This window comes from Marmota marmota, unplaced genomic scaffold (assembly GCF_001458135.2).
Source record: "Marmota marmota marmota unplaced genomic scaffold, marMar, whole genome shotgun sequence".
Classification (NCBI taxonomy): Eukaryota; Metazoa; Chordata; class Mammalia; order Rodentia; family Sciuridae; genus Marmota; species Marmota marmota.
The window spans coordinates 22,120-28,119 of NW_026008153.1; positions in this window are offsets into that span (position 1 = coordinate 22,120).

Genomic DNA, 6,000 nt, shown 5'->3' on the forward strand with positions numbered 1-6,000 from the left:
TTTTGGAGAAGCTTAATTAGTACTTTCTATGGAGGAGGGGGTACCACCACAATACTCCTTCCTCAGCCTCCCAAGTTGCTAGCATTATAGGAGAACACCACCACACCCAGCTTTTACAAAGCCAAATTTAATAATCATCCCAGTTATTATTCTCATCTGGCCATGGAAAAAACATGAATTTAGCAAAAGAAACAGATTCTAAATAATCAGAGTGGTTCTAAAATTATAACCAATGTTTCTTATATAGGCATATATATCTTACAGGATTAGCACGTTTTTATAAAACTAGTATTTATCTTCACTTTCTCAGCTTTCATCATACTGCCTGGCAAACAGTAGGCACTTGATAAATATTCCCTAAATTAAACTGACCACAAATTGGAGAACTCTTGTACAACATTCTAAAATCTATCTAAGTTATACTTCAACTCTGACATATATTGAACTCAAAGCATTTAAGAACCAATTTATCAGTCCAACTTGGGACCTATGCCTGTAATTCCAGTGACTCAGGAAGCTGAGGCAGAGTATCTCAAGTTCCAAAGCCAGCCTCAGCAACTTGATGAGGTCCTCAGCAATTTATCTAGACCTTGTCTCAAAATTAAAAAGTAAAAAGGGTGGGGGATGTTGCTCACTGGTTAAGCCCCACTAGGTTAAATCTCTGGTATCAAAAAGGAAAAAAAAATCATAATAAGAACCAGAGTGTCTAAATTTTCCAGGTGGGTGTGGGGTAAGTGACAGCAGAAAGCAAGAGAACAGACTTGAAAAAAGGCTTCTGATTATCAGGAGACACTGTTCCATGCAGCACTCATTTCCAAAGACACTACTGACTCTGCTTAAACAAGCATATCAGCAAAATTCAACAACCCACCATACTTAGGGATAATTTTCAGAAGAAATAAAAATATTGAACACTTAGGGTATTTTTGCATTATGAGAAAGTAACATCTCAGATTTGTCAAGATTGCATAATTCTACAGAGTAAAATTCATGAAAACAGGCACAGCTGTGGTTTTGCAGACACATACAATCAAGGAACACTTTTCCACAAAAAAAATCATGCTGTTACCCAATCTCAGAGTCAGAATTCAAAAGAATGTTTGGCTAGGGTGGGAGGGTTTTCAGGCTGTGCTTACTCAGTCTCTCCCAAGGCCTCTGGCTTGTCTCACACTTTCATTGATTTGGGAACCCTGCAGATAAAGCAATAGTTCTCAAACTTGGAAATAAATATAAATTTCCTGGGTTATTTTTAAAAACAAACAATTCCTAATCACCTCATCTAAAATTCTGACTTCCTAACTTAATCTGAGCCCCCCCAATCCATAGCACTCAGGATACAGTGGATTGTATTTGTACATTCAAGGCAGTCAGACTACGAAATCCAAAGAAGGAAATACAAAGATTCAGGTCAGCAACCTTCACATCTCTACAGTAATGGACACCTGGACTATGCAGGGGTCATTTCGCTGTGAATCCCAGAGTTTGTCCTTCAGTGCATTTGTGCAGGGGTAGTCCTGGTGTCTACAGTGTGCTCTGTGGTTGAGGGTAGCACCACCACTGGAGAGTGGGGCAGTGTAAAGAGACAATGCAAAACCCTAAAGCCCAATCAAGCTAGAGCTTGGGAACTCACAAATGGGAGGCTTGGCTGTTGGACTCGCATTAGTATTGATCTTGACTTAAATACTTAGTTTTAAAAGATTTTATCCATGGCTTGATATCTGGAAAATTGCCCTGCTACATAACTCTTAAATATTATATTTAATAACTCTTAAATATCATCTATAATTTTACAGCCATTTTGTGATTTTTGTAGAATTCTATGAAATGCTCAAATTTGTTATATGAATTATTAAAATGATCATAAATCAATCAAGTATATAATTTTAATTTTTGTCCATATATTTTTTATTAGTTGTTCAAAACATTACAAAGCTCTTGACATATTATATTCATACATTTGTTTACATAAATTTTTCTTGATTAAATATCTTATTTAGTAAGCTTTATACAAAATTTTCATACTGTGATTACCTCAATTTTCTCCGTGGAAAATTGAAGACAAAATTATTAATGAGCTCTCTGTATATTGTTGTGGAATAATTGAAAATTGCTGCACAATTTTTTAAACCCTAGAAATTATATGAAAAAGTTCAGATGGTCATTTCTATTTAGAGAAATGTTTCTTCTAAAAATACCACAGACTTTAAAAACTTACAAAAATTTAACAACTGTGCTGTCACATTGGATCCATAAATATAATAACAGGTTGGGTTTTCAGGATAAGACTTAGGCTGCAGGAGAATTTTTTTCACTGTCTTAGAAAAAAAATCTGATAATTTGAACATTTGCAGTTGAGAAGAATTTAGAGAAACATTATTTAGTGACCCTGCAGAAGAGTAAAATATCCCAAACCAGACACATTTCTTTGGCATATTTCAAATTGGATAATTCAGAGAAAACTCAGGCTCTGTGAACACAGGAATGGCTCTAAAAGGTGGTTCTTTTCCAAAAGAAAAGTATCTATCTACATATGTAAATAGCAGCTGTGCCTTGGGGTGGGAGATCCATTTTATATCCTCCACCTTTTTTCTGCCTAGGAGGGCTCTAAATGCAGCAAATAGAGATTGGGATTCTAACACCTGATCCAGATAGTTGGCCACAGGTGGTTGTTGCCTGGAAGACCCCATCTGCATCACAAGACACCCTTGCTTGCTGTGCATATCCAATCCTCCTGTGATCTCTCCCCACCCCCACCCCTGCTGGGTTTTTCCTTTTTCTACCTTAATAAATTTGTATAGCTTTTCTCCAATTTAATCTCCATCAGGATGTACCAGTGAACCTTGAGAAGGCCCAACAGAAATGTCCCTCTGTCTGAGCAACACCATGGGTGGATAGTGATTTTTCTTTTATAAATCCAAATCTAAATCTACACCCTATAAGTACTACTAAAGCAAGAGAACTTAAAATATAAGAATTAAATAAATTTTTAATTGCTCACAGAAAAAAGTGTTTGTTCTATAATTTACCAGCAATAGTGATTGTAAAAACTTCTTAAATACACTGGTATGACTGTAGAAGCATGAATTAAATATACACCATGGATCCATTCAGGGATTACCTAGCCACCATGTTATGCTTGAATTCGGGACCCCAAAAGACCATCAGAGAACAAAATCGATGTAAACATCAAAGAGGTGTTTATTGCAAGCTAGCTCGGTCCTCCATGAGCACACACTGCAACTTGTGATGCTGAGAGGCCCTGAGCCCAAGGTTTGCAGCAGTTTTATACATTCTTTGGAGAAGGCAGGGACCCCCACATACATTATAGCATCTCTTAGCAAATCATCACACACTGTGGGAAAATCAAATAACAACTCTAAAACATGATTAGCACATTCACTGGTGGGAACAAGTTGGGTAGGGGTGATTGGTTAGGGTTAGGGTTAGGGTATTACCATTCTACTTTAGAACAGCAAAATTACCATACAACTTTAGAACAGCAGCTTGATATAATGTTCTTTTAAAGCTTCTACCTTACAGACTTGTATACCTGGAAGATATGAATACATTAATAGCACCACAATTACATTGATGTTTTTATATTAGCCAAATTTAGTTCTTAAAGAAATAACATATTACAATATTGCAAAATAACAGTTGTTGTTTAACCATAGTTTTATAATTTTTAATTTCTTTAAGATTACTTTCTCAAAAAACTTACACATATAACCAACTTACACAGACGTTCTTTATCACTTACTTAAGCCCTTTTATTAACTTAATCACATAGACTCTTATCCAGAAACATATTTTCCTTCTATTAAATCCATACCTAGACCTTTAATTTCTCTTTTCCATTTGTTAATCTCCTTTTTCTTTTCACATTTTGAAAAAAATCCTTGTAAATTTCTGAATTTAGGCAGATTATTTCATAGACATCAACATTTTATTAGTTTTTTATCACCTAGGAAAAACTTATAAGCTTAATTTTAAAGCCATCTTTACTTTCATCTGTTTACCCAATTTAAATTGAACCATTTGAATCACGTGAATCAAAGATATTTGGATACATTTTTTAAAAAATTTCATGAGGCTCCACATATATCTGCCAATTGTCATATCATTGCATGATATATGGACATACACACACAGACATACAACACATAACACAAGTGTGCACACATAACACAATAGTAAATAGTAAAGGCCTTGTAGCTTTTCTCAGGTGAATTCTCCATTGCAATGTTTAAAAATAATCCAGAGTTGATCAAAAATAGAACTGATCAGAAAAATATTAACTTAGTTCTGTAGGATCAAAATCATGAGCGCAAAAAAAAAAAATACAGAATCTAAGAAAAAGCAAGAGTCCTAGAAAAAATGACTGGCCAGTAATTAGTAAATACTATAAAATTTACTTTTTGGTTTAATCTAGTTTGAGTTCAGGAAAAAGACACCTTTACTTTTTTTTCTTCCTTGAGCCTCAGATCAGTCTCCTACTGAGCTCACAGGCTTCTTCTATTTGCATTTCAACTTAAGTCCTGGCTGAGGTCTGGAAGAAGCAGGAAAAACTGGAATTCAGAGCAGAAGCTTCATGCCTAAGGCACTTTAACCTTAAGTCATAATTTTCAGGTTTGGATGTTGAAAATTATGATACAAATTTAAGATACAATTCACAAAATTTTATTCTTTTATATCTTCCTACACTAGAAAAACTTGCTCACACAAAACTGAAAATAGGATCTTACTTGATAATATAAAGTTACCATCAGAAGAAATTCCTTCAGAATCATAAAGTTACTTCCTTTGTTCTGAAGTTCCTAAAGCAGTATTAAGTTACATTAAATCACCTGAAAAAAAATCCAAAAGAGAACCACACACTACCATGTATATCCAAAATTAAGCTTTAAAAATTCCCAAGATTGTTGCTATTCAATATCATTCAATAAGCCAGACCAATGTCCCAATCCAACACTTTTTTTTCCCTAAATCCTACACACTGAGGGGAACAGATATCATATCATAATTTACTATCCTGTCCCAAATTAATATACTGGTACACCTAGTGAAATCTTCCCTGGCTACCCAGTTCAAAAATTAATGAAAAATAAAACTAAATGATTGGGAGTTACTTGCCAACTTGGAAGTAGAGGTCTTTAATTTTCTATCCTAAGTATTTAAGTTCTCTGGCATGAATTATCTGAAATCATAAAGTAAAAAAAAAAAATACCTAAACCCAACTTTTAACTGCAAGATTGTGCAAAAAAAAAAAAATGTTTAGATACCAGATTGTTACAATAAAAAATCATCTTTTAGATACACATTCAGCCAAGATCATCCCCAAGAAATAATCTATAATAACCTTTAAAACAGACAGAACAGATAAGAGAAAAATCTCCCTAGGTTTCTAACTCCCATTTAATTATGACTCCTACATCAGTGGCACCATAGATTTCCCCACAAGTGGACCAGATGTTCTCACATAGGGGCAACCAGAAGAGTAAAATCAAGGGTCTCCGTGTGGCGACTTTACTGCACTCAGTGTACCCTTCTTTTTAAGTAGACAGAGATAGAGCAACTCTTACAGTGCAGGGAAGAAATGAGGGAGGTTCCCCGAAGCAAAAGGGGCTTCAGAAGCTGCTGGGAGTCCCTCAGTCCCTCCTTTTACTTACAGGATTAGCTGTTTTGGTTAGGTCTGATCCCAGGCACCTTGGCATATCTCCGAAATTTCCAGTAGTCAGCTCTCAAAAAGTTAATCCTCTGATTACAGTTGTTTCAAGTGCTAGGCTTCCCCAAGAAAGCAGAGTGGGGGCTCCTCTAAAGTCCCCTCTGGGGTGCCAAAAATTGTAACTGAAAATTCGGTTCCCATCCCCAAAGCCAATTAATGCCAATTTAATAATGAGAACATGGTTTTGAGAAAAAGTAAAAGCAAGATATCAAAATTCTTAGACCCCCAGCAGGCATATCCCTCTGCAGTGGGTGCATTGAAGCCAACTACGGGAA